General features: G+C 53.5%; 1 protein-coding gene across 3 annotated transcripts in view; it reads left to right on the plus strand.

Moving 5' to 3' along the window:
- Fam222a (family with sequence similarity 222 member A) overlaps positions 1-11,583 on the plus strand; it is a 45,133-nt gene that overhangs the window by 4,882 nt on the left and 28,668 nt on the right. Inside the window, exon 2 of one of the 3 annotated variants that reach the window (XM_031337497.1) lies at positions 7,029-7,135. The exons of the other annotated variants lie outside the window; for them this stretch is intronic. The gene's annotated coding sequence lies outside the window, so the exon portion shown is untranslated. The remainder of the gene's footprint in view (positions 1-7,028; positions 7,136-11,583) is intronic. 3 annotated transcript variants of the gene reach the window in all.

An 11,583-nucleotide genomic window follows, 5' to 3' on the forward strand; every position in this document is an offset into this window, starting at 1 on the left:
GGGGGTGGGGACACAGGCGGTGGGATGAGTGTAACTGGGCTAAGATTCTTTTGCCCTATCTCTAGTGCCCTTGCGTAGACGCTTCGCTTCGGCCTTGTCAGGGCGAGCTGGTGTGGCCATGATTGCAATATCCTCAGAGCAGATCTGCAGGCAGTGGGAATTGGGCAGGAAGGAGGCTGGAGGGAACCCCAAGAGTGAAAGACTGTAGCTGTTCAGGGAGGGCCTCAGAAGGGACCCGGGATCTGCCCAGCCCAGCCCAGCATGCATGAGGGTGTCACAGGCAGAGGGAGAACCCCTGGCATGGCCAGGGAAGGACCACCTATGGGGTGGGGGGTCGTGAGTAAAGGAGGGAGAAGCTAGTAGGGACATGGGAGGATAATCTCAGGGTTGGAGCTAATGGCTCTGTGTGGTTCAAGAGAAGAGAGGCTTCATCCATGGCCTAGGATCTGGGGAGTTCAGCAGGGGACCTCCTGCGGGGTCCTTAGGCCTGTTTGGGGTAGAACCCTGGTTCCTATCCTCATTGTAGGTATGTGTGTTTCCTGACAGATTGGTTACCCTCATGGGCCTCAGTTTCCTGATTGGTTTATTGGCAATAGCAGTTCTCCCATGGGCTTGTGGGTAGAAAAATTTTGTGTACAGGGCATGCTCTGGAGTTGAGGATGAGTGAGCTAGGCTAAGGTCCTGGCCAGTTCCCTTGGCTCCACAGCAAGCCATTGCCCCAGCTCCAACAGCTGTTTGTCCCCCTCCCCAGCTCCTGTTATTGTGTAGAGGCCCAGGGGACAAAGGCCTGGGAGGTCAGGAGGTGAGGCTTGAGGAGCAGGCTGTGATCAGGCTCACAGGGACAAGGACTCAGACCCAGAACTTAATGACCGAGGGTATGTGGGGAGAGGGGCCTCCCTGGGAGGAGGGAGGCCAGCCGTCAGCTGTCTGCTTCAGGAGTCACTTCTGGCTAGGGCCGGCCGCCTGGCAGAGCCCAGGCTGAGCTTGGCACTGACTGAGGCAGAGGCAGCAGCTTCAGGCCACACATCTTTGCCATCTGTGTGACTACAGGCTCCTAATCTGTCAGGTGGATCCCTGCCTGAGAGGAAGGGTGTGAGGCCCGGGGCTAAAATGAGAGCGGCTGCGTGTCGAACAGGAGCTGCGTGTCGAACAGGAACAGCCTTTGCCCAGCCAGAGGGCTTCTCTGCTCCTGGCACCTGAGACCCAAAGGTGGTATCTGAGGGAGATGCTCAGACTCTAGATCAGGCTAACAGCCACAGAAAAGGTGTACACTGTGTATGGGTTACTGTGCCAGCAAGCCAGGTGGACAGATGCTCCTGGGAGCCTTAGCTCTCAAAAAGCATACAAGGACCCACAGGTGGAACCTTAAGCCAGGGAGGGCCTCACGGAGGAGGGGGGGCTCCTCGCTGGCTTTCGGGCTCTTCCCTTTTTAAACTCCTCGGTCTGTCATGAGAACCACTGTAGATATCCGTGTTCCAGCCTGAGCTTCCAAGTACTCATTTAACTAACTCCACTGTTGCCCCACCAAGGGCGGTTTTATCCTTGTGTAAGTGAAGAAGTGAGGCTCGAAGTGAGGCTCGGCAAGGTGAAAGGCAAATCTAAGGCCAGAGCCACATCACAGGTGAGCATCCACAGAGGTCTTCCTCCGAGGAGGGTGAGGCTGGGCAGGTTGTCCTGGCAAGATGCCTGAGCAGGAGCTGAGGGGGATATGGGAGAGTAAACCATCTCTTCATGTTTTGTGCAACCTTGAGCAAGTTGCCCCCAGTCTCAACCCAGATGCAACCGCATCTTCTATAAGCCCGTAAAATGTCAAGGATGGTAAGGCCTGGCTCCCTTCTGCCAGGGTGCCCTTGGCAGACATTGCCAATCAATTGCTGCCCTCTTCCCCTGCCGAGTTCTTTTCCTAACCTTGGACTCTTTCCAGCACTCCGGGCAGCTAGTGCCAATCAGTCATCGGGGCCTATAGGCTGAAACAGGTCAGGTGCCCAGCCTTAATGCACCCGGGGGCCCCTCTATGTGGTTCAGGGGGCTAGGGGATCACAGCTGGAGATTCCGGGGGACCTTCTTTGAGTGTAGGGGTTGTTCTAAAACTGTTTAAGCATGAGGGTCGGTTCCTACCAGCCATGCACATTCCAAAGCGCCTGTAGCCTGGAACTACAGTGTTTGCTGAGCTCTTCCTGGACACCCCTTGGGCACCCACGTGCTTCTGTTTCTATGAAGAGCTCAGGCCATTTCAAAGATGGAGAAACTGAAGTTCAAGCTGAGTAGCATAGCTTACACACTTCAGACCTGGGACTCAAAGGCCATAGCCTAGGGGTGTCGGACAGGAGTGACAGCCTTCAGAGCAAGCTGTCACTTGCTCTGAAGCCTTAAGGGTTTCTGCTAGGTGTGCTCAGCTCCTGCTCAGGCATCTTGCTAGGCTAGCAGAGTGTGGGCAGGTGAGAACATCGTGTCAGGTGGGCAGGACTGCTCACATCAAAGGACCATCAGGATGTGGCCGGATGTCACTGGGAAGGGATTAACTGGTTTTGACATGTAGTTGTGGCAGTTCTGAGCAGAGGAGCAAAGAAGTCCCATCTAAGTATCTAGCACCAACCAGGGTGCTGTGCTTGGTACTACCTGCTTCTGGGCTGCTAGAATCCTCTGATGGGAGTGCCTGGTAGACATCCAAGAACTGTTGAATGCATGCATGTGTGCTTAGAGAGCAGAGATGTTCCTGAGTACCCTGGGGGTCCAGCTGGAATGCCTAGGCCTGGCAGGGGAGTGGCTGGAGAGGAGACTTAAGCAGATACCCAGGACAGGGGCCCTCTCAGCCCTCCACAGCCCTGCTGTCTGTCCCAGAGGCCTCTTACTGGCTTCTGCTGTGCAGTCCGCACCTGAGCAGCCTTGCCCAGAGGACAGCAGGCCTAGGACTTGGGGGCGGGGTGGGGGGATGAAAGATGAAGGTTCATGACCATTTTTTAACTCAATAAAGGGAGAGACAAGCTGCAGGCTGCAGGCCGGAGATATAATTAGTCCGCAGCAGTGGCGCTTTCTTGATTTAGCTTCTGAGAGAACAAGACAAGGGTGTGATACCCAATTAGCAGTGACATCTAGTCGGAGCCTCAATAGCGGAGATAGCAAGCTGTTTTTATGACTTTTCTCTGCCAGCGTGGAGCGGGCAGGGGAAGGTTCGTCAGGATCTTATTTCCTTCATCATGGGACAATTATTAGTGTTCTCGGGATGTCCCAAAGCCAAATGAGGCATTCGTTAACCCAAACAACTGAGCATTCGCTGGGCAACAGCTAGCGAACTCCTGGGCAGTAGCTGAAGCCCCAGACCAGCACCAGGAGCCCAAGGGCAGCAGGGAGGACACAGGCCCCTCGTTCTCTGGAAGCCTGCGTGTGGGAGGAGGGTGAAACACACAAAGCCATTAGTTTGGCAGAGCTGACGCAGGTCCTTGAGAGAGTCTTGGCACCTGCCTTGGTTTCCCTACTTGCTTCCTCTAGGTGGAGGCTGGGCTAATTCCTCTGGGGATGAGAGTGAGTCTGTCTGGCCTCTGGCAGCTCTTCCTGGCACCATTTTCCATCCCTTCTGCCAACTAGGCTGGAGGCTCTGGCTCCTTGGCCCTGCACCTGCAGATTACACTGTGGTTAAGAACCCCTCCCTCCCTGTCACGGCGTGCAGCACCTACCCTGCCACCGGGGTCCAGTTTCTGGCAGAATCTGACTACAATTAGCCCCACCTCTGTCCTTACTGCCCTGTAATCCAGGTGCCCAGCACTACCCAAGGCCTCACCCACTTGTCTGGCTATCCTGGTAAAAGTCTAAAAGTCTAAGAGGGTTATTATGTAGAGGAGGAAGTGATCTTGCCACTGTCTCTCTTTGTCCATCTGTCCACCTGTCCATCCATCCATCTATCCATCTATCCACCTATCAGGCCTCAGTCCCAGGTTCCTGGGCAGCCATCTCTCCTGTGGAATCTTGCCTCACCCCACCCTACAGCTCCTGTCTGTCAGTGTGGAGCCTTCCACTCACGGTTCAGACGACTGACAAATCCAGCCATGCAGAGTGGGAGTTTAATTGCAGACAGTTTTTACGGATCATGGGCCCATCTGTGCTACCATATGCAAAAGGGGAAAAAAAATCCCCTCCTTTTTTTTCCCCCTCCCTCTCTCCACTGCATTCCCAAACTAAATCAGAAATCCTGTCAGAGGTTTTTGGCCGAAGCCGGTGTAGAACTGGGGTTCACCGTGGGAACTTTCTCGGGGCATGAACCTGGCAAGGCCAGTGTGTACCAGAGGAGTGTATCCCAGTGTATCCCTTGACAGTGGGCAGGATGGCAGAGGCTTGGCCAGCTGCTCCATACCCCACCAGCTCTTCTTACATGACTGAGCATTTGCATGTGCCATGGCTGTCCTTATACACCAGCTAGAGGCCCTCTGCATGACCTCTGGCCAGATGTGGCATGTAGCCATGCTTGAATTTTGGGTTCAGGAAATGGAACCCTGATAGTGGGGCTGGCAGAGCATCACTGATTGTTCTGTTCCCCTGGTGCCCCCTGTCCTGATGTCCTGGCTGGCTATGCATTGGACTCCCTGCCAAGGCAGACAGGCAATCGGGTGTGGAGGGTGAGGGGTCATCCCCAGATAGGGCTTTCCCTCAGGGCCCCAGGGGCAGGTCTCAGCAGCTTCTGAGACGGTTCACCATGTGCGCCATCTGGCCAGGTCTGGTTCCCAGACTGATATTAGCCTGTTTCTCCACTGGGCTCAGTTTCTTCTACTGTAAATTGGAGATAAGGTTGATGGAGATCTACACACAAAGTACACTGGGAACTGTCACCTCCCTTCCTCATGAGGCTGTGTGTGAGCCCCATCACAGAGGCTGTCCCCCGATGCCTACCAGGTTCCTAATAGGGAGCTTGATGACTTTGAGAATTCATGAGCAGTGGGGATAGAGAAAGTCAGTCTGTTCCTGAGAGAGGGCACGAGTGTGTGAGTCTCTGAGCAAGTGAGCAGATTCAGTGTGTGGACAGTGCAGCAAATACACAAGCGATGCATTTAGTGTGTGTGTGTGTGTGTGTGTGTGTGTGTGTGTGTGTGTGTATGAGTGAGTGAGTGAATGAGCGAGCACACGGGCAAGGGATTGAGTGTGTGAGTGAGTGAGTGAGCACATGAGCAAAGCATTGAGAGTGTGTGTGACTGAGCAAGCACACGGGCAAGGCATTGAGTGTGAGTGAGCGAGCACACAGGCAAGAGATTGAGTGTGTGAGTGAGTGAGTGTGAGCGAGCACAGGAGCCCAGTGAATGCATAAATGCCTGAACATGGAAGTGTGCCTATGCCCAAGTGTGTGAGTATCGGAGTGAGCATATGAGTAACTGAGCAGCCAGTGAGACAGTGTGAGTCAAGGATTTGCAGGGTCTCCTCCAGGGAAGAAACATTATTGGCCTCCCTCGGTTTGCAGGGATTTGGAGTTTCCCCATAACCCCCTCTCTTCCTACAGTCTAGAAATCACTCCGAATATAGTTCATTGAGGAAAACAGACTCAGAGAGATTAAGGGGTTCTCCAAGGTCATGCTGTGGAGACAGGCCAAAGCTGTGTGTGGGATCCTACTCTGCATGAATTCTTAACTCCTCTAACAGGAGAGAGGAACCGAGCCCAGAACTTAGAAGGGACCTAGTCAAAGTCACACAGGAAGAAACCTGCACTAGCCATTGTGGGTCCATCCTAGTCCATGAGGAACTGAGGGCCTTCAGCCAAAGCCAGACCAGTGTCCTGTTGGGATTCCCCAGTGTTTCCTTGGTGGCATTATAAACTGGCAATGCCATAGGTGTCAGCAGCCAGGCAGGTCCACATTGGAGTTCTGTCCCGTGCCCCAAAGCCTGGCACGTGGCACAGCCCTCCTGCAGCAGGTAGCCGGGAAGCCAGGCACCAGGCAGCCTCTCCCCCCCACCGCCCCCGCCCCATGGTGATCACCAGCTCCCGATGTAATCATTAAAACTATTAGAAGGAAACGTTCGCTTGAAGCAAATGTCAGGCGCCGAGTTGTGCTTTGTAAACGCTCACAATTAATGCCAATCAGGCCCGGAAAAAAGCCGGCCCGGAATCCTGTCTGTCTCATCTCATTTGTCAGCTGGTGCCGCTCCGTGTCGCACATTTTCATACAATTGCTATAAACATAAAAGGGAAACTCCACAGTGTTCCAGGCACCCGGATGGTGCGTCGTCTTAATTACTCGGTACTCTGCTGTTCACATCGCTGCCCCAGCTCAGGCGGGCAGGAGAGAAACAGGGAGATGTTGTGTGAGAAGGGTCAAGGTTCTAGGGGCCAGCACTGGTGAGATGGAGGCAGGTGGCCCAGATCTCCAGCCCCACCCTTTCCAGGCTCTCTGGGACCCTGGTCCTCAGAGTCTAAGAAGTGAAATAAAAAAACTGAAGACTAGGCCAGGCATGGTGGTACATGCCTTTAATCCCAGCACTGCAGAGGCCAGGCAGAGCTCTGTGAGTTCAAGGCCAGCCTGGTCTACAAAGTGAGTCCAGGACAGCCAGGGCTATGCAGAGAAACCTTATCTCGAAAAAACCCAAAAAAACAAAACAAAACAAAACAAAAAAACCCAAAGAAAAACAAAATTAGAAAAAACATTTCCTGCCGGGCAGTGGTGGCGCACGCCTTTAAGCCCAGCACTTGGGAGGCAGAGGCAGGTGGATTTCTGAGTTTGAGGCCAGCCTGGTCTGCAGAGTGAGTTCCAGGACAGCCAGGGCTACACAGAGAAACCCTGTCTCAAAAAACAAAAAGAAAAAGAAAAAAGAAAAGAAAAACCATTTCCAAGTCCTCCAGTGGGATCCTGAGCTACAAAATGTAGTCTGGCTCCTAGAATGGCTGCCTGCCAAGGATCAGGACATTGTCAGTAGGCTTCAGTTCCTATCCTGGGACTTGGGGGGTGACCTCCTTGGTCAACACATTAAGCTTGCTAGACCTGGAGACATCATGAGTTGATTTTCTCATATTAGCTGTAGACCTCAGAGGGTGACCATCCTCTTACCTACAGGGAGGACAAGGCCTTGAAGTCTCCAGCTCTGATTTGAACACGTTGCTGGACTGTGGCCGTGGTGCCATCCTATGACCACCCTTCCAGAGAAGCTGTGTGGCTGAGAGGTAAGGAAGCTCCAAATCCCTGTGCACAGTAGGTGTCGAATAACCAACAGCTACTGTCAGGTTACCCCCTGAAGACAGGACCTCAGAGCTGGTGCTGTCGCGTTTGGACTTTGATGGACGTGAGAGGTGCTGTTGCTTCCGTGTGGATTTCCTGAGGAAAACTGAAGAGATGCACATGGCTGCTTCAGCCCAGGAGGGTTCTGCCTATCTTCTGTTCTCCAAATGGAACAGTTTCCCAAACTCTGAGAACTCAGCTGGTTGGACATGTTGCTGTCTCATAGGCCCCTCTGTACAGAGAGGAAGCTGAGGTTCATTCGTGACGTGGCTATGAGGCGCAGAAGCTGGGACTTGAGACCTGGAGTCCTTCCTGTTCTCTTGTCCTTCCCCGTTGCACCTGGATGGAAGCCTCACTATGTTGCACACCCTCCCGGGGCTCCTGAGCCTCATGCTCCCTGTGCACAGGGTCTTCTGGGGCCAGGCTGTCTCAGCAGGGACACACTGGCCTTTGTGTCCGCCCAGCCGGCTGGACGGCCAGCAGAGAAGAGAGAGGGTGCTATGGCCCAGCCTGGCCAGGAACAAATGCTCAGAGAGAAATAGAGGCTTCTTTGTTGTGGCTCTCGGTGGGGGAGGGGTGCTGCCAGCTGCCACCTCATGTGATGAGGCCAAGCTCTTCTCAGAGGTTGGCCCACCACCCCAGGGGACCAGCCAGAAGCCTGCCATCTCCCACCTCCTTCCGATCCTGTGGGTCTCCTTGTTTCTTAGAGACTTTGGCTGGAGCCTCCACAGCCACTCAACCTGATTTGCTGTGGGCCTACTGTGTGCCATCCTTATGAGCCCTGATAAGATATAGTAGTCAGGTGTTACAGATTGACACTGTGGTTTTCATGTACAGTGCGACACAGTGGATGTCCTCGGGGACAATGAGAACCAAAGCCAGCTCAGCCTCAAATACCGGACCTGCCTGTGAGGGGCAGGTGTATGCAGCAGTGCCTATGCTGTGAGCCCCAAGGATGGGCTCAAGTGCAGAATACCCACAAGACACAGTGCCCCAACCTCAGCTCTGACTCTGAGGACCTCCCACCCTGTGATAGCCACCTATGGCCTTTGAATTCCAAGGCAAGGCTGGGGGTCCAAGGTGAGAGAAGACTTAGAGATCTAGAGAATGGCTAAGGTTTTCTGGGCTCTGAGAGGAGTCCAGATCTGAGCCTCATGCCGCCCATTTCTAAAGCCACACCCTTCGCCAGAGTGGAAACACAGACACCCGCCTCCTAGCAGAATAGCTAGCACTTGGCCTCAGAGAAACAGAGCTGTCAAGTTGGCTTGATTCTGATTTGGCTCTAATGCCCAAGACACCAAGACTTGAGAGTGCAGTGTTAATTTTCTGGATCTTATTTGTTTTGGAAGAGGAGTCCCTCTGTAGCCAGGGTTGGCCTGGACCTCCCTGACTCCTCCTCCCTCAGCCTCCATGTGTTAGAATGACAAGCATGCACTACCATGCCAAACATCTTTTTTTTTTTTTAATTGCATGCAGTCAGCATCACAAAGAGAAGCTGTGTGTAGGCCAGCGCACATGGTTCAGTGCTGCCGTGTCGTCAGGTGGGGGTGCATGTCAGAGGTCCCAGGTCAGCACTCCGGCCCTCGGAACCCACCCCAGGTCCCCCAGAATGCCCCCCGAAAACACCTCCAGCTGCATCTGCTCTGCCAGAGGCAGGAGGCAGGGCCCAAGCCCCGTGAGGGCACCACCCAGATAGCTATAATCAGCAGCCTCGCCAAGACTTCAAACTCACCCAATTATCCTGCGAGGGGGAAAAAACACAAAATGAAAACAAATTAACATGTTTGCATAGAAGCTGCAGCAGCAACACACACAGAAGCGCAAGCGAGCGCATGCTCCTGCCGGCATGTGCCCTGGCAAGGCTGAGATGTGTCGACACTGCCCCTCCTCTTCTGGCATCTACCTGGACTAAGACAGGAGCTGGCCCAGTGACCATCTCCTCCCCATGATGGCTGGGCATGGCCTCGGGCTACTGGCTTTTGGTTTCTTGTATCTTTACAGTGCTGGGTATTGAACCCAAGAGCACATTAGCCAAGCTCTTGACTACTAAACTATGTCTATATGCCTTAAAATTTTTCCCTTATGAGTAATTTTTTTCCTAATGAGTAATATTATATACCAAACTTCTTTTTTTTAAAAGATTTATTTATTATATGTAAGTACACTTTAGCTGTCTTCAGACACTCCAGAAGAGGGTGTCAGATCTCATTACGGATGGTTGTGAGCCACCATGTGGTTGCTGGGATTTGAACTCAGGCCCTTTGGAAGAGCAGTCAGTGCTCTTAACCCCTGAGCCATCTCTCCAGCCCCAAAACTTCTTTAATACTGCATACCAAACTTCTTCTTCCCCGGTCTGTAAGGTATGTCTGTTATGAACAGATGAGGAACCGGAGCACAGAGAGATTCGTGGTCCTGCCTGAGCCTGCACAGCTGACTAGTGGGACAACTCCAGACATAATGCTCTCTTCCCTATGGGTGAGGGGTCAGGGCTCTATATGGCCTCTGAGGACCCATGGTATCTCCAGCTATGTCTTTCCTTGCACATCCCCTACACAGCCCCCCTTTGTCCTATGTGTTCCTTATAGGGACTTCAGACCCTCTCCATAGGCTGGAAGACCTGTAGGTCCAGCTTGGTAATTTCAAGGCTAGTGTGACCCCATGAGATCCTGTATCAAAACAACCCCAAATACCTATATTCCACCAGCCCTTTACCAGACAGTGTCATTACTGTGCCCTGGTTTCCCTGCCCTGTGAGGCTAGGAGGAGGTAGTGGGGGCCCGGGTCTAAAGTTTCACCACTGGCACCTTCTCCATGGTTCCTTGTCTGCTGTGGCTTGCTGAGCTCTGCCTGGCTCACCAGACCCACCAGACCCTACTGGGTGCATTTATGCTCCATACCAAGGCTCCGCTGGCCCTGGAGTATTCAGATGTCCAGCCAAGTACTCTCCTTTCCAGGAGGCTGTCTGTCCTGCATAGTGATCTTATGACTCCCTAACATCACAGGGCCCAAGGTTCAGGTTGCTGGCTTGTGCCTTGTCTTCTGTGGGTCTTGCAGTCTGGTGCACACAGGTGCTTTGAAAAGGTTTGGTGAATGCGTCCTATGGCGCTCTCCTCTCCTCTCTCTGGGAGGTAGAGTGTCTACCTGCTGCACTGGGTTAGGGTTTGCTTCTGTCCTACAGTTTAATGGTCCCTGACCTCCCTCCTCTCTGATTCAATGCCACCATGGACAGATCCCTGACTATGTTGTCACCTCTGTAGTCATGGAATAGCCAAGAGTAAGTGACAGGCAAGTGCTGTGTGTAGCATGTGTCATCGGCCCAGTCTTCATGGCAGCTACTGAAGGAGGTGTGGTTTCTAACCTCACATTTCAGATGGAGAAGCTGAGGCAATAAGGACCTTGGTGGCTTAGGACAACCCTGCCGGTGAGTGGCAGAGCCATTTGTTGTTTTCTGGAGCCGAACCTAGCAAGACTTTGGGAGTAGTGCTTTGTGGATATAGAAACTGGGTCAGTAGGACACCATGATGGTCCTGCTGGCTTGAGGGGGAGTTCACCGGCCTTTAGCTGGCCCCATTGGCACCAGCCTCTTGACCCACATCATGGCAACTAAGTGGGGCTGGAGCAGTGGCCAGAGAGAGTAGCTCAGTGCCCACCCCAGTAGAAGCCAGTGCCTACTGAGAGCCTCAGCATCTCCCTCAGCACATTCGAGTGACGAGAGGCAAGCAGGCAGGCAGGCATGGATTCACATTCAGGCCTCCCAGGTGACTTTAAGCAAATTCCTTTCCTCCCACAGCCTCTGTACCTTGCACCTCTGGGTATAGCAAGCCTGATAGACGGGTCCTCTGACCCGCTACCCCTAGATGAAGCAAGGGGTCACCCCCTTTCAGGAGCCTTTGAACTTCTGCGACTCAGAATGAGGCACGTGGTTCAGCCCATGCCCTAAGGACAGGTAAAGCCCAGGAGGAAGCTCTCTCTGCCTGACCCACCTGCCTTGAGGGGTGTGTGTTCGACCCTCTGTGGCCCATGCATGCCAGAGTTCGTCAGGTTGAGGTGATGAACCATGTGATGAGATGGGGTGGGTAACCTCAAAAGTCAGATAAGCTGGCTCAGCCCAACCATACAGGAGAGAACTGTGAGTCCAAGAAGCACAGAGGACAGAGGCAGAAAGACCCAGCCATTCCTGCGTTCAGCCGGGACCTGCCAAGCATCTCCTATCTGCATGCCTGGCTGGAGCTCCCAAGCCCCCCCCCCCCCCCCCCCCACTGCACCGCTGGGCATCCCTTTGGAAGGAAGCCACACAGCTTCTCTGGATCTAGCACCACAGAGTGCTTAGGGTGGATGGGTGGGGTCTCACTGAGGTGACATTCTGTACCTGGCAACTGAGAACCTGGGTCAG

Source organism: Mastomys coucha, unplaced genomic scaffold (assembly GCF_008632895.1).
Source record: "Mastomys coucha isolate ucsf_1 unplaced genomic scaffold, UCSF_Mcou_1 pScaffold22, whole genome shotgun sequence".
Taxonomy (NCBI): Eukaryota; Metazoa; Chordata; class Mammalia; order Rodentia; family Muridae; genus Mastomys; species Mastomys coucha.